The 20,392-nt window shown below is 45.6% G+C and overlaps 1 protein-coding gene and 1 long non-coding RNA gene across 6 annotated transcripts in view; one reads left to right on the top strand and one right to left on the bottom strand.

Moving 5' to 3' along the window:
• The window catches only part of LOC139056102 (uncharacterized), a 1,247-nt gene extending 221 nt beyond the window's left edge, over positions 1 to 1,026 (top strand). The window contains exons 1-2 of the long non-coding RNA XR_011512158.1: positions 1 to 306; positions 416 to 1,026. The exon at positions 1 to 306 is cut by the window's left edge and continues 221 nt beyond it. This is a non-coding gene — a long non-coding RNA (uncharacterized lncRNA). The remainder of the gene's footprint in view (positions 307 to 415) is intronic.
• The window catches only part of LOC139052546 (cell adhesion molecule Dscam1-like), a 1,125,159-nt gene that overhangs the window by 462,146 nt on the left and 642,621 nt on the right, over positions 1 to 20,392 (bottom strand). The window lies entirely within an intron of this gene.

The raw sequence follows: 20,392 nt of genomic DNA, 5'->3' as shown, positions 1-20,392 counted from the left end.
CTTGCAGATTATTGCCTGCGCTAGTGATAACCCTTTCATAACAGCGGGTGAAATAAGGGCTACCCTCGGCCTTAATGTGTCAGACGAATTAATTAGGCAACGGCTAAAGGAAGCAGGGATCAGAAACAGGACGGCTGCACAGGAGCCCCAACTTTCCGACAGTGCCAGAGCAAAAAGGCTTGCCTTCGCTCAAGAGCATCTGCACTGGACCGTCGACGATTGGCAAAACGTCGCGTTTACAGATGAAAGCACTATCTGCACTCAGTGGGACCAGAAACGAAAGGTATACCGTCCAGTCTCTAAAAGGTAAATAATTAGACTTGTATTTTGTCGCGTGGCTTGCTTTATTATATACCATATCATTATTTTGCTACCGACTGTCATTAATTCGGATTAAATACTCCTTTTTTTTTAGGTATGATCCCCGCTACGTCCAGAACGTCAAAGCAAGTGGCCGAACATCTGTGAATGTGTGGGGGGTGGTTACGAAGGATGGCCTCGGGCCTCTTCACCGCATTGATGGTCGGCTGTGCTCCGAAGCCTACATTGGAATCATTGACCACCAGCTCCTGCCTCACGTGCTTGATGGACCATACAAAGATGGATATTTCCTACTGCAGCATGATCTCTCTCCGATCCACACGGCTCACGCAGTGACCGCGCACCTTGAGAACCTTGGAGTGATGACGCTAGACTGGCCGCCGAAGGGCGCGGACATGAATGTAATTGAAAACGTTTGGGGCATTTTAAAAGCCAATATGTCCAGAATGGGCCTCCATACCGCATCTTCTGATGAATTGTGAGAGGCTATTAAAAGTCAGTGGGAAGAACTGAAGGCCGACAGCGACCTTGTACCGGCGCTCTACGACTCCTTGCCACGCCGCATGTCTGCTGTCGTCGGGCTTGGCGGTGACTTCACCCACTACTGATCGGCCTGTGAGCGCCCATTATTGGTCCACACCATTGTTTTTGTTTTATAGCGTTCCAGCAAGCATGCAGCGCGTAATAAAATGGTTTACGGCACCATTTTGTGTTGTTTCGCTTAGATGCTGGCAAAGGGCTTTAATACGCTTGACAGTAACACAAAATATTTCTTACGATCCTGAAAAATAACGCGTGACACAAGCCGAGTATTTAGGAGCGTCCCTTTGCGATGACATCCATTATGTTTGTCATGTCGCTTGAGATACACGGGGTGGCATTCTGATAGCTATCGCGAAATGCCGCGAACACGGCTGTAGAGCAGCTTCACTTCAGTTTCACAGCGGCCTTTTAGTTTCGTCGCCACGCTGAAGCACAAAGCCTGCAGAGTTGTAAGCGCCCTTCATACAGATGAAAAAAAGCGTTCGCGTCAGCAAGTAACAAAATACCGATCCATGTTCTCGGGCTTATCGCGTGATTGGGTGTGTTCGGCTTATCTTTAAATTTTCTTTCCTCTCTTGGCTGCTGCGACGCTGTTCTTCGGAACGTAAAATACGAGCAAAACCATTCGCCTACTCACGCTGGCTGCTCGTCGAAACGCGATACATATCCAGCTTTTCTGGACACGTACCAACTAGCGCCCCAAGCGGCCCCGGCACGAAGCTAGCGCGTTTTCAATGGAACGAGCGGGTTTTTCGCGAATAACAAAAGCTGCAGGTCGATTATTGAAAAACGCAGGCGACAGACGTGTTCTGGAAGACAATCCACACGAGCCAAATGCAGTGATCACGCTAAGGCACGTAAGAATTTTGTTCCCACAGCGGTTAAAGGTTTAGCAATGGGAGCCTATGGAAACGACGAAAATTTGTACTCGATTTTCGAGGCACGAACGGTGCCTGTAATTAACCTACGACGTCTATCGTAATACGCAGTGCAGCGTATGTAGTCCGGAGACTCAGCTTTCGATTGATGCCTATCTCGACTCTCCACACATGGTGCAACATTGTTCCCAAAAGCGTTTTTTGAAACACTGTCGTGAAAATTCACGTGGTATCTATAAAAATATGAGCGTAACACTGCGCGTAGCCACGGAAGCCGTGGCCGAGCGGTAGAATCGCGCGCACCTTTCGTCTCCCTTCGCGGTGGCCGCGGTTCGATTCCCGCTTCGCACTTTTTTTTTAAGCCGCATAGGGCCTAGTTTTATAGTCTGTCACTAGATGGCAGAAACACAAAATCCAATATTTGCTTTCGGTTCTGGTTTTGCAGCGTTGCAGTTTCTTTTTTTTTTTAGAAGCCATAGGACTTAGTTTTACAGTCTCCCAACAGATGGCAGAAACACAAAGCTCATGGTTTGCTTTCGGTTCTAGTTTTCCAGTGGTTCTCTTGAAATATTATGTTTTCTATTTTCCTTCCTAAAACATAGCAGTGTTGTGTTCATTAGTTAGGTCACCGCATTTATGAATATTTTATTCATTGGACATCATAACTAGAAGCTTGCGCATAGCTCTGTGTTATGCAAAAAAAAAACACTTTAGTGCTTAGTAGCGTGGAACCTGGGAGAACAAAATGGCTATTCTTATTGCGTTCTTCTGGAAGGTCCGTTTTCACGACTTTCGCCTGTCCTTAATGGCACATACTCCGAGCGAATTAGGTCCACCTGGGCCACAATGCCACCCGGTGGCCAGTGCTATTCCTATGCAACATTCGTGCGGAACAAAGGGTCTGCTAAGCTGAGTCGCTGCCCGAACGTTAACTATTTCTAAAGATTCATTCAAATAAAAAATGCGCCAACTAGGAGAAGACGTGCAGCGTTTGGATTAATAGCTACTGTTAATGTGTTGCCTACAGCCAAGTGGTATGAATGTGTAGGTGTGCCCGTAAAAAATCCATTTGAATAAATGTCCCGTGTTGTGGCTGCCCCGGTCGCTCTACAGAGAAGCTAGCTTGGCTAGCCGTCAGTATTTAGGATCAACACATGGCGTCGCTCGTTCGGTGCAGTTGCTTTTAATGCGCAGCATTCGTTGGCGAGTACCCCAGCAATTTGGTAGCAAAATCGTGCAAAATCGTGTCTGTAACGCCAAAAAACTTGACGCATTTCCCATATGAATACATAGGTCTTCATAAAAAGGGTTGGGGTGGCCAACTTGAAATTGGAAGTGCCATCAGTATCAATTTGGGCGTGATACAGGGATGGGCCAAGCTGAATTTGGTAGTGATATGGGAGTGGCCCAACCTAAATTTGGGGTGAAATGGTAATGAGTCAAACTGAATTTGAGCCTGATATGGGGGTGGCCCAACCTAAATTTGAGGTGATATATGGGTGGGTAAGCCTAAGTTTGGGGGAATATGGGGGGTGGGTCAGTCTGGATTTGGGGATGATACGGGGGTGGGAGAACCTAAATTTGGTGGGATATGGGTAGTGGGACACCTTAACCATGGGGGTGACATGGGGCTGGGCGAAGCTGAATCGGGGGTGTAAAGGGGATGGGCTAACCTAAATGTGGGATTGATTTGCGGTGGGCCATCCTAAATTTGAGGTGATAGAGGGGTGGGCCAGGCTAAGTTTGGGGCTGATATGGGGGTGGGCCAACCTGGATTCGGGGATGATATGGGGGTGGGCCAACCTAAATTTGGGGTGACATTGGGACCGGCTAACCTGACCACGGCGGTGATGTGCGGCGGCGCCAAGCTGAATTGGGGGGTGATATATGGGTGGACTAACCTTAATTGGTGTGTGATTTGCAGTGGGCCATCATAAATTTGAGGTGATCGAGGGGTGGGCCAGCGCTAGTTTGGGGCGGATATGGGGGTGGGCCAACCTCGATTTGCAGGTGGTATTGGAGTGGGCCAACCTAAATTTGGTGGTGTTGTGGAGGCAGCACAGTTTGTATTCGGGGGTGATATGGGGTTGGTCCTACCTAAATGTGGGGGCAATCTCGAGGTCGGCCAATCTGAATTTGGGGGCGATATGGGGGTGGACAAGCCTAAATTTTGGGGTGCGCCGACTCGAAATTTGGACGTCGATTTACGGAAATTCATGCGTGCATGCACCAACTTGAAAATTAGAGGTGGCCCAATTGAAATTTGGGATTGCGATTTGAGTTTAAGAGGAAGCTTTAGCTCGGGCCCAACTCCGACGCGGCGTATTCAAATACATGTAAAACGCAAAAACGTTTTTATGAGATAACCCCTGGACCGATTTTGATGAAATTTGTTGCATTTGAAAGAGAAAGTTAAATTCTAGTGACTGTTGTAGCGGAATTTCTATTTAGGGCTTGAATTTTCTTAAAACGATTTTCATATATTTGACCGTTTGAAAAAAATAGAAGCACGAAGTTTACAAATTCATAGTTCTGCATAAAGAATTCATATCACGGTTCTGTAAACGGCATCCATTAGACCATTCAAAGCGGACAAATTCAATATGTCATTTTACATCTTACATGAATTTGTTACGTTGGTTACGACGGTTTTGCAAAAGTTGTATTTCCCTATGATTAAATTTTTTTTATGTTCATGTGTAACATATCAATTTTGTCCGCTTTGGATGTACTACTAGATGCAATTCACAGAATTGTATTATCATATTTAGTGGTTGAGTTACAGAGTTGTAATGTTCATAGTTTCGTTTTTTGAAAATTTTCGATATTCGGCAATTTTTAACGAAAAATTGACAACCTAACTCAAGAATTCGAAACCAACAGTCACTAGATTTTAAGTTTTTCTTTTAAATGCAACAAACCTCGTCAAATTTGGTGCAGTGGTTGCCGAAAAAAACGAATTCTCCTTATACATGTATTTAGATAGGAGCACTCGAGCTAAAGCTTCCTCTAAGGCTGGGCGAAAAGAAAATCGGGCGTGGCCGAATTTAAATTTGAGGGGGGTGGGCCAATTTAAATTTGAGGGTGTGCCAACTTGAAATTCGGGGGTGAGCCTACTTAATGTTTGGGGTGGGCCAATTGAAATTTGGGGGCCTGTTTACGAATAATTAGACAACACCAGTGGTGTTTCTGCATCTTTTTCATCATCGCAAAGTACGTACATTAATAATTGTTAGCCAATACCCCTCAAAGCGAGCTACCACTCGAGCCTTCCCAGCCCACTGAGCTAATAATGTCACAGGAGTGCTCTCATCGTGACGACTGCGACGTTCAATGTGGAGATCCACAAGAACAAATCGCAGATAGAGCTGACCATTTTCACACCAATGTCATTGTTAACACTACTCGCGCGTGCTAGACGTAACACAAGCCTACAACGATCATAATTCAACTTTCCATTGCACGCTAGTCGACACGCTCTCAGTGCACTATTTCGCCAATCATTGGATAGAGCCTTGCTGGATGTTTTACTGTCGTGTTGCGTCGTTTTTCACGAAGGCCGTCTCCCGAAAAGAGAATACATTTTTGAGATTGACGAGGCAAGCTAGTATATAACTCATACGAAGCAAATGTATAAACGGTTATAGTGATTTTTCAAAAATCAATATAAATAAATAAGATTTCAGATGGTATTGTTTCGACCGGGCATGACAACGAGTTTTTCCCGCCTGTCACAGTGCTTTGATCGAAAACCTAATCATTTTGCTCAAACGTGTTGCCCCAATACTACATGTGTTAAATGTAGAAAAGTGCGGTGCGTGGTCACAGCTTCAAAGCCAGTCTATTTTGTGTACGGTTGTTGATATTGTAGTAATGTGGAGTTTTCTTCTTTATAAGAGCACAAAAAGAAGAATATAACAGATGGTAGCTAAGCGCGAAGTAAATTGGAAGATCTGAAACCAGCAATTATTTTTAATTTGTGGGTTGGTCTTCTCCACCGGTAGATCGCTGTCGGATAACTTCAAAGAATTTTGTTTGTGTGCAACTGCAGCAAAAACGAAAATAATACCATTTCATTGCCAGGACCTCTATGCCCTCCACACACACAAGAAGGACACCAGATAATTGGCAATATCAGTTTATAAACTGACATTGTTTTACTAGTTTCAGTGTAGCGTGGTGCCTGCGGACGGAGTATTTTCTTAGTATCAGTCCAGTGTTAGCAGTGAGCAGCAGTTCGGTCTACCATTCCCATGAGGGCATACTAGCCATTGTAGCGCTTTACTGTAGGACAAATTAAGTGCTAAAAACTTGGTGTGCCTTGTCCTTTCCGCAGGTCGTCCATCCATTCTGTTATGGTGACGATCAACGTTGTGTCCGTCAGGCCTCCTCCTCATTTTTAGCTTCACCATCGCGAGAGTGGACAGAGGAAGGAAGCTTTCTTCACAATCAGCCCCAGTGGGATTTCACCACTCGTAACTCGTAAGGATGCCACTCACATTTCACCACTCGTAAGGATGCTAAGCACATCCTTATTTTCACAATGACTAGAGTACGAAGAAAAAGTAGAGCGTTGGTCGCTATCACTACCATGAACCCATGTCAATGCAGATATAAGTACGTGCAGGGGCTGAGTATGCTAACCTCTCCGCTACCACCTGCTTCCACCACCTTAGATTTTCCAGGCATACCTGTTTCTTGTTTTCATCGCAGACGCATGCAGGGTAAACGCGGATAACTAAAAAATCTCAGTGCCCTTCCACTCTGTGGAGAAACATGACCTGCAAAGCTGTGTATGTGGGTCCCTTAATGGCGAACTGCACCTCCACCGTATGTCGGCCCCGCATTGCACTGTCTTCGGGATCGGCCCACGTATGGGGAGTGCTTAACGCCTGCTTCATCTCCGCCGCGGGTCTCCCCGGCATGGCGTTACATTCGGGATCAGCCCACATATGAGGAGCGCGGAACGCATGCTTCACCACCACTGTGGGTCGGGCCGGTATTACGCTATCTTCGGGATTTGGCTCTACACGCGGACGCGATAGTGGGGAAAGTAGCCTTTAAGAGGAAGCTTTAGCTCTGGTGGTCCTATCTAAATAAATGTAAAAGGAGAACTCCTTTTTCTCGAAAGCCACTGCATCTAATTTGACAAGCTTTGTTGCATTTAAAACAAAAACTTAAAATCTAGTGTCTGTTGGTTTCGAATTCTTGAATTAGGTCATCATTTGTTTATTCAAAATTGTCAAAAATTGCACATTTTCAGAAAACGAAACCATCAAGTTTACAACTCTCTTTCGGCAATGAAAACTGATATCAAAATTATGTACATTGGATCTAACAGCACATCTAAAGCAGACAAAATTGATATATTACGCATGAATCTAAAAAAAATTAGTAATATGGAAATACAGCTTTTCCACAACCCTTGTTCACAACGTAACGACTTCACGTAAGATATAACTCGGCATATTGGAATTGTCTAATGGATGCTGTTTACAGAACCGCGATATCAGTTCTTGATGTGGAGTTAATAATTTCTAAACTTCGTGCTTGTGTACTTTTCGCACTTTCGAATTGTTTAATATCTTTTACCAGAATTCAGGCCCTAAATAGAAATTCCGCTTCCAATAGTCACTAGAATTTACTTTTCTCTCCCGAATCCAACAAATTTCATTAAAATCGGTCCAGGGGTTATCTAAGAAAAGCGTTTCGGCGTTTTACATCTATTTGAATAGGCCGAGTCGGAGTAGGGCCCGTGTTAAAGCTTCCTCTTAACGACATCGCTGTAAAAAAAAGTATAAAAGAATAAAAGAAAACAAGAACGCTGCAGCCATCAATATCGCCGGCTCAGATTTCGTCATGATGGCACCGTCCCCATCGGCACGGCTCCGTGAGCAGCTACCAAGCTTTCACTTTCGTTATCTTCCTTCCCTCGGCGGCAGCGCATTGTCTTGATGCCAGCGACGCGCTAAATCTGCACCATCATTGCGTCATGCATCACTCCTGCGACCAAGCAAGCTTTCTGCGGCACACGTACAATGCCGCATTGACACCAAAACTTTAAACTGCTTGCTTTCGAGAAAACAGCATGAATAAAAATGGAACGCGACTATAAGGCCACGGGGAATATGTTCGCGGGGCCATACTATTGATGACAGAATCCCGAAAGGCTAGATGTGGTCAGGTTGACTTTACAGGTTTGGAAGGAATGACTGACGGTCTAGTTGCTTCATTATCACATAAAGAACAGCGCTTAAGGTTAGCGCAGTTTGTGTGTGGTTCCTCTTTTGTGTCCCGTCGTGAACTGCTGTTCTTTCTGTCGCTTTACAGATGTTCCTTTTCTGCGTCAGTTACGCCTTCCAAGAGTGTTTACTTGGAAAATTTTTGTTCGCATGGCTCTTACAGAAGCATGTTTAGTCGAAAGTTTTTCGATTGGCTGCATAATCTCGTGGACGGGCTCCAAACTGCTCACTTTCTTTAGCCACGTAAGAACCATTACTGAAAATTTAATTAACGTAGCTTTGTTAATTACGCAAACAACTTCTCAACTTACTCCGCATCTAGAGATTACCAATCTGAACACTCGAATGATAAAATGATGTTAACATTGTTTGTATCATTTCAATAGTTTTGTTTCGTGCAGTTAAAAGCAGCCGGCATATTGATGGTGTTGTAGACATCTTATAAAGTAACTGTGAAAGCTTGGACAGGTTATCTTGACACAAATCAACTTCATGAGCTTAAGCGCATGTGTCAAACCTTGCACGACTGCCTTTACAGCCGATTCTCATATATTATACAAGACGCACCTCAGCGTTACGGTACATCCCACAAGGTGTGCGAGAACATTGTGCGCGCTCCCGATTAGGTTCCTGAGTGTTGGTGGCATCAGGCTCGGTTTCCTGGCATCATATGGAATAAAAACTGCTGCCTGGAGGAAAGCATAGGGTACATTTTCAGTACTTTGTAACATATGAATCAGCACGGATGTGTACGTTAGAACGAAAAGTACTGAAATATTAAGATGAGGATTTCGCTGGATGTATTTTAGCTGTGTAATGATAAGATCTAAAGAAAAAATACTGTGATTTTGTGACAATTAATGCTGACATGAAATATGAGCTCCGACACAGTACCCGTGGTGGAACTGGCCCCTGAACTATTGGGATACATTGAACCACGATACGCTGGTTTGATAGTTCGCGCTTGAATTTCCTGTATGTCAGTGCCGCTGTGCAGTGTTGGAGGCCCTTTTTAAACGACAAGCACTATTTTTCAGCTAATATTGAAAGCAACTGTATTCTTTTTTTATGGGGGAGGCTTTTTTTAGCGTCTAACCACAGTTCCAGAGTTATCGGTTAGCTCAAGATGTGCCTGCATGTGTTTCTAACATCCAGTATGTTGTCACGGATTCAATAGCGAAAGAGCGTTATCTTATCAGATTGCGCGCGTGAAGCGAATACGGGCCTACATTCGCCGTCACATTTGAGGACCCGAGATTGCGCTGTAATGTACGACCATTTCAGTCTGACGAACTGACGCCTTGATCCGTAGATCGGAATCAGAGCAAGCACTTTGCGCGCAGCCATCGTTGCGCTTTGAGCGTTTTCTTTTCCCGCGCAAGCTCACCTTATAATGACTTATATTCGTGACTCACTCTTTGGAAGTGTTTTGTTCTTGACATCCCTACAATGTGAGAGTATAGAGGCGCTCCTTCTTCATTGAGTGAATACTTGGAAACGGACACGGCCTTTTCTTGCGTCTGCGTTTACACACTTCCCGCATCAATTTATTTTTTATGCCCTAATTTAGGAGGCTGTAGAACACAGCAACCTTTTATTAACAGGTCGTTTTAATAACACAGAAAATATGAATGCTTATTAGTCGGCTTTCACCTAATGGTAAGGAATTTCAATAAAGATATCTTTATGGTAATTAAAAGCCTATCCTCTTGACAACGTTTAATCTGAGTTCCTCTTTGCAAGCTGATACAGACTTGCAGGTGGTTCGTATCGGGGCCCTCAACACATGTCTAACCGTCAAACAAAGAGTTATTCCGAATGCTTAATTTCAGGAAGGCGTGTTACCCTCCTGTCTTTCATTCCCGTTCGCAAACACGCATAAGACGAAAGTGCTGCATGAAGAGTGTCGTTAGTCAAGACCAACGAGCTAGCGTAACTCACCTCGCTTATATCGCTGTCATTTAGGATTATATACGAAATATATATATTTTATATTGACGCATCACGAATCCAAAAAGAGCTGTCCGTGACCAGCCCAGCTAGGTTTCTTTCATTTCGTACTTCGTAGTAGCGGCTAATAGTAGCTCACGAAGCAGAGCACTGAGTGTGGATATTGCAGAGAAAGTGTTCTATATACTGTCTCGTCACCCACCGAAAATTGCCCGCCGTGCTACTGGCCATTCCTAGAAAATTGTATATGTGACGCCCAGTCATTTGCAACACCGCAACTTTGTTTCGCGATTGGAGAGTCCAGGTGAGAGACAGGGTGGTTATGTAGATAAAGACACGCTATTTTTTGCAGTAACAGATGAAAGCATGAATGAATGCCTTCATTTATTGAGAAAAAATAAGACCAAACATCAGTGGAAGCACGTCTCAGCAGATTGGGAAAGAAGCGGGGGACAAAGAGGAAAAGCTGGAGGCCGGGTGGTAGGCGAAGTCGCAGTTTAGGGGCGAGAGAATATAAGCAAGAGTTGGTGAAACCAGTTGAATTCTAGTGTAGATCTGTGATGTGGCGAGTAAATGATTGGAGTCACCGCCAAGCGTCCGTCATTTGCGGTAGTATAAGCACCCGCCGTTCTTGGTAACAAACGTTTACTGAAAACCAATCTTCGCAATTAATTATTCATCAGCCATACCTCGCCACGTATTTCTTAGTGGCAGGGTCAGTGGATTTCAACTACGCTGTCACGACAAGTTACGACTATAACGTGGCGCTTGCGGTTACGGTTGCCATACTCGTGACTCTTACTATTGTGCGAATACTATAAACATGGGTTTACTACACAAGTTAGTGAACAGACATTTTAGAACCGCGTTTCTCACCTTACATACGCGCAACGCAATCACCATTGCAGCATGTTACGGTGCGCGTCCCTTCAAGACAGAGACAAAAATAAAAGAACGCGTTAGAAGACAGGGTACCGACTTGGGCCTCGTGCCAAACATATCCAAGCCAACAATATTTATTTGATTTCAATACCCTAAAGGCCCAATGCGGGCGTTACGTAGGGGGGGATTCATCAAAGAAACTTAACAATATACAACACAGAATACAAATGGCTGAAGACAGGAATAAACAAGTTAATAAGCCAGGTACAAGTTGACAGGGGAAGAAGTGGCTAGGAACAGGTGCTGAAAAAATGCACATGTAGCAAATCCCACAAAACAAAACAAAAATCGCACCTTCAGAAGTTACAAAACATGCCATCTAACATTCCACGGAACGTTACGGCCCACACGCACACACTGCAAAAAAAACGAAAAAAAAACGCTCATCATTGTACAGTGGAATGTTCTAAGTATGGGGGGGGGGGGGTACCAAAGAGCTGTTTGAAATGATGATGGTCCAGCGATAGCCGCAATGCTAGAAGGAAGCGAATCCCACTCTTCAATAGCCAGGACAAGAGGTGAGTATTTGTGTCGGTCTGTCCGAGCGAAAATGGGTTTAGTCTTCTTCATGTGATCTAGACGAGCCGGTGTGTGCGGCACCGGGAGAAGATGTGAACTTGCGAATGGTGTGTTGCTGTGGTAGAGAGTATGGAAAAAAGATAAACGGCTGAGTTTTCTGCGCATGACCAGAGGCGGGAGACGGAGCGATATTTTCAGCACCATTACACTTTGATACCGAGAGTAACGGAAAAGGATGAATCGAGCAGCCTTGTTTTGTATAGATTTCAACATGTTAACAAGATAGATAAAATGAGGGTTTCAGATCACGGGTGCGTATTCTATCACAGGCTTGATTAGCGCGTTGTATGCGTGTAGTTTTGTATCCTGGTTGGCTTGGCGTAGTCGGCGTTTAAGAAGACAAAGTTTTTTTAAGTCTTTCGTAGTAATCAGTTCAATATGAGTGCTCCACGATAAATAAGAGCTAAAATTTACACCGAGGTATTTTACCGCCGCTGAAGTTTCAATGATAGTATTATTAACTGTGTGGGCATTAGGAATCGTCTTAGCAGCGGAAGTAAACTTGAGATGTATAGTTGTGTCTGCGTTAATTACCATCTGCCCTACCGCACCAATGAGTTAGCTCATCAAGATCAGTCTGGAGAGCAATGATGTTAACAATCATGCCGTCATTTCTATGCAAAGAGGTTATGTATTTAAACTTCTCGAGTGACAGTCCAATCGGCCACCTACGGGAGCGCTTGAAGCCGCCGGTAGCCATATTGTTAGAGGAAAAGGAGCACGGCTACAGTACGTGGCTGCAAGCACGCGCGACGCAACTGTGCTTGCAGTTCTGCGATGAAAAATCAAATGAGACCCTTTTAGGAAGTATATCAGTCCGGCATTGTGTGTCGCTGTTGTAAAAAAAAAAAGAATGTCATGATGGTGGGTGCCTTGTGTTCTGTGTACAATGTGTTGCGAGAACTGAAAAACAGTCGTTTCCTGTTTTCTTCATTCAGTAACCTGCCGCGTGCATCGGCACTGTGATGCCCTTTCGTCGATACGTGGTGCCGGGCCGTATTGACAAAACATGACCTTGAAATACAGTATCCTTATGCCATTTCTTAAACAAATCACTATTTGTGTTAATGAGCATTTTTGCTTTAAACCTTGAAAACAAGAAAAATAGTCAACGATAGGTCTCATTTTTGTCTGGCGTTTCAGTTCTAGCTGAAAAGAGTTGGTGAAAGCAAATTTACATTAAAGCTAAGGCGACCCACAATCTGCACGATGCCGCAAGCCTACATGCGATCCAATGAAGGTCCCGTGCCAAAGTTAAAGTCATGCGTCACTGGCGGCTCAAGCAATCTTTACTTCTTTTTTTCGTTTCTGCATCCGTTCTTCCTGCGTCTGCGGCAAAAACGAGAAGTGGGAAGGCAGATAAACGGAAATTGGTGGAGGCAGGTGGTAGCGTAATGGTTAGAGTGCCCATCTCCCAAATGCAAGATGCTGCATTTGGGAGATGGGCTCGAATCCCGGTGGTTTGTTTGGGAAGACAGCTTTCTGTGCACTCTGGTGACTGCGACGCTCAGAATTAGGCGGCAGCCTGACGACAACGGTCGCCGTCAACGCAACAGAATAAGCGGGCGTGCAAGGTCCCACTTAAAGCGGAAGTACATTCAGCGGAGATACGCTATACTCTTGTCGGGAAAAAAAAAGTGATGAGTAACGAGCGGTGTTGTTGAGCGAAGCTGTAGACCGATAATGTCACCATAGACATGACCACGCTCCAATCCCGGTGCTCAGCGGAAATATACGTCGACAGCATGTCAACTAGCGTGTTATAGATACTTCATTAGGGTCGTTGCGTGTTTGTGTTGTGTCTAGCAGGAGCGAGTAGTGTAAGAGATGACACTGGAGGGAAGGCGGTGAGCGAAGTCCGCGAAAAGTAATTGAGGATAGCCGTATTGAACGTCGACGCCGTGTTGAAGAAAGCCTGCGACTTCAGTTGCTCAGCCGACAGAAAGGCTTGAGTGGTAGCATACCGCTGGGCGTATTTGGTAACCACAGCGATAGACACACACTTTGCGGAAGTAAACAGAGGAAAGGGACGTAGTGAGTTGGCCGCCCTTTTCAAGCTCTGCTTGAAAAATGCATGTGGCGAAGTATGACGCACCAAATAGTATATGCCAACCCAAATGAATCAGCGCGGTCATACTTGCGCGACATGCCATGGTGGCCTGCCACCAGGACATCATGAAGTTGCAGCGATTACAGTTTTCATTGGGTACTTGAGAATAAAAACGAGCACATCAGAGAGGTCTGAGGGATGTTTCTACGGTATAAGAACACATCGCTCTCGCCCCTCCCCCCCCCCCCCCCCCAAGTAACTAAATCACGAATATAAGCTTACGAATAGGGGCATCATAAGATCGAGCACTAGGGCGCTTGTTGATCTTGTTCAGGATGACGTCAGCGTTTCATTCAGCGTTTATTTCTGAGAAAATGAGTTGGAGTTACGTTTATTTGCATCACAATGGTGGGCGTAATCAGGCAAACATTGACAGCATTTCATTAGAGGGTGCCTGACTACTCTGTGGAGATTACGTTTAACAATGACAACAAACACAGAAAGCTTTGCTTACATCGATTCGCACATACGTGGGATCCGCATAATTTTGTGACTATCAATTTAGGTTCCTCAGAATGGCGCTCATTAACGCAACATTTCCATCCACAGTGAGCATAAGCGGCTGTCGTATCCACAGTAGAATTGATTTAAATGGCTTTAATCCCATGGACTTATCTTCGCCAACTTCCGTGGGAATGGAGTCGTCAAAATGGAATACAGGTGACAGGGAAATCAGGAGGTTGAGGAACGGCACGAAGGCGGAAGCTTGCGCATGACCTCAGGGATATAAAATGACTTTTTGAGCAGCTTGGCCAGGGGGCCATGCAATGGTTTCCACGTCTATTAAAAATCCTCCAAAATATTAAGAGGCCGACGAAAATGCGGGCATTTTGGGAAAGGTGAAACCGCTGGAAATTTCACGACAGCCTTAGCCTAAATATTGTCACGTGGTCGTGACGTTGAATAACACAGTAGCAGTACTGTGAACGACAAAACTAACTTTTATTGGGCGAACCTGTGCCCACAAAACAGGCTACACTTATAGCACAACGATAGCGGCGAACACGCTCGGCGATCGTCGAAAATATGATCAGCGGGTCAAGCGCGTCGGCTTCTTTAGAGCAGTCATCGAATGTTTCAGACTAATCGTTCGGACCCGCGTGCCTTCCACAAAGTTCTGCACCATTCGCGTCAGGTGATGAAATCAGATAACATAACGTTCGGCGACAACAGACAGCGGATAGAAGCATCGATAACGTTCCAGAAACTTCGGATACATATACAGGCGCGTCCCACGCTGTGCGATTACGTTTTTTAGGCTGCGAAACGTGGTTGCCCGATAAAGATAAGTATACGTGTCAATATAAAAGATGACTTAACATAAGAAACCATAACGTTGACAGGGTGGCCAAATTCTGGCACAAATAAATCGGCTGTTGAAGCAGTTAAGCTGAAACGCAAAAGTGCGAAATAAGGCGAGAATGTCGGCAAGTGTTAAAAAAAGGTCAAGTAGGTCCTGTGGCCGACGCCAGCGCTCGGCAGCTGTCAAACGACTGCACGTATTAGCGAGATACCTGGTCGTCAGTAATTACAGTATGATTCGGCTCTGAAATATTGGACGCGGACTCCATCACATTGAATACAGTGCATTCTACGGTGTCATTCTTGGACAGATGGTACCCATTCTCCAGCAATGAGGATGGGAACAAATTGTCCCACGGGCCGGCCGTCACCTTCCTCCTACTGCCAACATTCGTTTCCCTCCGTAGTTGCTTAGCTTTTATTGGGTTCGGCTGCTAATCACGAGGTCTCGGGATCGAATCCCATCCACGGCAGCCGTATTTCAATGGGTGTGAAATACGAAAACCCGCGTACTTAGGGTTAGGCGCACGTTAAAAATCCCAAGTGGTCTAAATTATTCCCGAATCCTCCACTACGGCGTGCCTCATAATGAAATCGTGGTTTTGGCAAGTAAAACCTCATAATACGTTATGTAACATTCGTTGAGGATGTCCTGGGCAGTCGCACAACTCTTGAATTTGAATACAATTAAGTGTCAGGAGTTGCGCGTGAGGTCCTTGAATATGTCATCATCATCAGCAGCAGCAGCAGCATGATCATCATCAGCCTGGTTACGCCCACTGCAGGGCAAAGACCTCTCCCATACTTCTCCAACAACCCCGGTCACCTACTAATTGTGGCCATGTCATCCCTGCAAACTTCTTAATCTCATCCGCCCACCTAACTTTCTGCCTCCCCCTGCTACACTTCCCTTCCCTTGGAATCCAGTCTGTGTATAATAGCTGTGTCTTACCAGTACTCACCTACGGGGGCAGAAACTTGGAGGCTTACGAAAAGGATTCTACTTAAATTATGGACGAGGCAACGAGCTATTGAAAGAAGAATGATGGGTGTAACGTTAAGGGATAAGAAAAGAGCAGATTGGGTGAGGGAACAAACGCGAGTTAATGACATCTTAGTTGAAATCAAGAAAAAGAAATTGGCATGGGCAGGACATGTAATGAGGAGGGAAGATAACCGATGGTCATTAAGGGTTGAATATGTGGATAGCCTTTATGGCGTTCGATAGCTGCTAGTCTACATTGCGGCTATATAATAAAGGTGGAACGGCAACATGGTAGAAAATGTGGAGAACATACAAATTCCGCATATATTATTCCACAATAATTTTAAATAGCGTTCTTGCTTCACACACGTGGATAGCCGCCATAGGAGACTACTTTGGAAACTAACTGCAAGTACTGTATATGTCGTACCCAAGGGTGTACCTGGCCTGGTGGCCAGTAAATGTGACGTAATATTGCGAGCAGCTTCGGCCATAGCATGCTAACGGATGACGACACAGACTGAAGTGACTAGCGCAATAGTGGACAATAGAGAGACGCTACAAGGACAAGCGCCCAGTTGGAAGTTTGCGCTTATCCTTGTCGCCTCTTTATTGTCCCGTGTCCACTCTTGCGCTAGTCACTTTAGCATGGAATACCAACTAGCCCCCTCTCACACCCTGCGACGACACAGGGACAGTTTGCTCAACTCTTGTTTCGTGACTTTTGTGTCAAGGTGAAAAACCGACATATCCATGTATATGTCCTGATACTTAAGCACATCTAGATTTGCAGCTGCGTCGATAGCCCATGAGTGCGCATTGCAAAGTCGCTAGTGAAATAATTGTGTGCACCTTAATGAATTCGATAAGGGAAAATCAAAATCCATCCACGACGGCGTCTCTAGTAGGCGCGGTGCGATGTTCGGACGTTAACAATGTATGCCGATTGAAGAAAGGCTGCCCCGAAGTGCTTCTGACGGTTAGGCTATCTTCTTTACTCCGTAGAATGAAAAAAAGAAAAAGAAAAGGAAAAGAGAAAAAAATAAGAACCGAATCAAAAGCCCAGAATCAACAATTGCTCGTCGCGAGTAAACGCTGGATGACGAGCAATTTCCAGGCGACGAGCGAATACGCTTGATCAAGAACACTGATAACGCTGGCGGGACAAGCATTGTGGCGAAGTTCAATGCACAGGGATAGCTTTTACTTTTTTATTTTTGTTTGGTTGACGTCATCACGCGTCACCGCGGGAAGTTTGAAAAGTTTAAGGTGAGTACGCCACGTGGTGGCATTCCCGCGAACTAAACCCTCGTGTCCAGAAAAGCTGGATACGAAGGAGGGGTGACGTCCTTAAGAAGGAACAGCCCGGCAGACGACGCGTCCAGCTGAGCGTGCTTTGTGAGCATGCGCTTAGCCTCGTCCTGTTTCCAACTTCGCTCCGTCATATGGCGCTGACGCACAGAAAAGTCGCCGCTCGCGCACACCAGTTAAAGATTTGGGCGCCTGTACCTGTGCCGTTAATGGGAATACTGACCGCACTTTTGCTAATATTTAATGACATACTTAATCTCTCTAGCCATGTCCTGGCACCTTCGTCGCCGTCTTCTTTTGGGAGCAACCCAACATGCCTAGCATGTTGCACCGAATTGCACCTATAGTGGCTGCCAGTTGAGTCAAGGTCGTGGCACTATTGTCTGCTCGCTTGCGCCATGTGGCTGCTGTGTAAGGGTCAAAATGCAAAGCAAATATACATTTTCCATGTAAGTGAAATGTAGCCGGAAGCGTACTGCTTCCAACTTCTCCAGATGGACCCCATTAAGCCGTACCTACTTGTCGAGCTTGAAAGCGCATGATTCTTGTTACAGCCTCTGGTATCCCTGCTTGGATCCACTTATTTTTGTTTTTGTTTTAGGCCGCAGCTCTGAGGCACCCGTTCCTGGGTTGAGCGTCGGCGTCCCTCAGCGTAACCGCGCCCACGCGCCCGTGCCACCGCTCGCGCGTTCGTCGTCTTCTTCCACAGCTGGCCCCGATGCCGCTCATCATGCCAACGTTCTCGTACTGCCCCTCCCTCTGCGAGGGCACTGACGACACTGGCCCACTGCCAGTCAGTGTGGTGATTTCGGTCTCAAATTCTTTGCCTCAATGTATCGCTAAATGAATACACATATACAGCTGCGCTCAAATTTCGCATGATGGTGTATCGTAAGCGTCGGACAGTTTTTTTGTTTTTTGTTTTTTACTTCTTACGTTACGACGTGCCGTGCTTGAACCAAAGCGCGATGAACGACCAAACCAGATTGGTCTGTTTCCAATCTCATAAGTGCCACTTGCAGTTAAACTGAAGTTAATTGTACAGCTATGTTGTAGCACATGTCCAAGAATATTGGGCATTGCACCTTCGGCAATCTGTTGAACTTCACCGCAATACACTAGCGTAGCTTAATGAGAAAACATTTTAGAAAATACATATATTTGAAAAGATCGGCAGCGCTTCAACGAGATTCAAAGCGCAACGCCAAGAAGGTACGTATTTTTATATAACACATGCATTTACGACACTTAGTCCTAACTTCGCTGCTGCTTTAGAGCAGTATTTCGGTTAGGACCAAGACACTGCTATAAAGCAGCTAAGTGTCATAAATTCGCATGGCATTAGGAGTAAGTACCCTCTCAAAGTAGCTAACGAAAACTTCTCTGAACTAGGTCGATATTCTGAAACATAATTTTTAAAGTGATGTCCATTGAGGTTACGCTAGTGTGTTGCGGCAGAGCTCAGCAGATCGCTGAAGTGGCAATGTCCAAAATTCCTGAGCATGAGGGTAAGAGCAGCAAGGTAGCATGGTCATGGCGCTTGATCTTTTTTTTATCAGTGTACAGATATGTCCTTTTATATTAGAATAGCGGAAACTATATGAAGATAGCAATTTGGTCAATTACTTGAATAAATATCGAGCCCCTTGATTTCCCCTATTAATTACAACAACCACGCACCTCAGTTGCGCGACGTTCTATCAGATCCGCGAAACTGTGCAACAATCGTCTTTTCACGAATTACGTCGGCAAAGTAACATATGGGATAACAAAACTGAATGGTGCCAGAAACAACGCTGCTATTTGCAGTTGTTTGAGCATGTCACGTTTTCCCGTCCCAGAGGGTAATTAAGGCCCTCGGCAGCAACTCTAGCGCCACCTAACTGTAAGCTCTGCTGTCACATTCACCTAGGGGCAGCTGCGCGACTCGGCTGGCCGCATCCAGTGCGCTTCCACCGAGAGTCCGTGGTTCGAACAAGCCCTACAATGGCGGATTTTACGATATGTAGTGAAAGAATAACGCCAGCATCATAACGCCACAAAGAGAACGAAAAAGCCAAGCGTGCTGAGCTTCTTCTGTGGCAGATCCCATGGAAACAACAGCAGCATTGTACTCCGTAGCCAAGCCAAGCTACTTGCCGGAGTATGCCGATGTTCAGATAATGTCCGATACCGATAAGGAGAGCCGCTGAGTGCATGAAATATGGCCTATACAAATTTCCATGTCAAAAACGCCCCGAGCAACACAAGAGAAGTGCACTTAATATAATGACCGAACTATAACAAGCAAGCGCCCCACAACTTCTAGCGAAAATTCCCTGCTCTTTGACTTGCGCGTTATTTTTTATCATTATCATTACCTTCGCCCTTTAGACGACCGGATAAGAGCAATGCAGCCAAGTCTCCCACAGCACTTTGTAATTTGGGCTCGCGCGTTTTTTGGTCAATGTTGCGAAGCGGACGTTGTACGTAGCTTTTTCGCGCTGTCTCCCCCCCACGGGGGGACACGCTTCTGCTCGCTATCTTTTTCACGAGCCAGCTGCTCTTTATGCCACGTCGAGACCGTTCACGTGCCCGCTATCGACCTCCCATATACCATCCGTGAGTGCACTGGCTCGTCGGCGATACCCCATCGGCCTCGGCACTCAGCGACACACGCGCGCATAAAATACGCAAAGCCCAAGCGCGTAGAAAGAAAGGCGCCCACACCCGCTGGGCACTAAAAAATGCTGGATGCGCTGGCAACCTAATACATGGCGCAGGAAGAGGCAGCGCCACGGCCCGAAAGAGCTCGGTCGTCGCAAGTGGCACATCAGGGCGCGTACGGAAACCGCCCAGCGACCATCATGCTTCCGCACTCCCCTTCCGCTTCCGTTCCTCTCTGAGGGGCCAATGTAAGGTAACTTACGCCAAGCTGAAAGTAATACATACACATATAAAAGAGTGCGTCTACAATAGTTTTTCGTATTAAGCACCCTAATCCACTGTCCTCTTCCTGGCACATGAATTCTTTTATTTTTTTTAGTAATAAGCTGTCTTTTTCCTCTTTTTTTTGTCAGTGAAAGCTGGAGGGCTGCTGTCCAAAGCCCGCACGCTAATAACGTTGCAACTACACTAACCAAAGTTCTGCAATGAATGCTGCGGCGATCACTGCGAAAACCACGATATACTTTTGGAAGGCGCGAGTCAAAGGGCGGTAGACGGACAACGTAGGGGGAAGAGGAAGTCA

This window comes from Dermacentor albipictus, chromosome 1 (genome assembly GCF_038994185.2).
Source record: "Dermacentor albipictus isolate Rhodes 1998 colony chromosome 1, USDA_Dalb.pri_finalv2, whole genome shotgun sequence".
NCBI classification, from domain to species: domain Eukaryota; kingdom Metazoa; phylum Arthropoda; class Arachnida; order Ixodida; family Ixodidae; genus Dermacentor; species Dermacentor albipictus.
The sequence above is the reverse complement of the archived record's forward strand: the minus strand, read 5'-3'. Positions and strand labels throughout refer to the sequence as shown.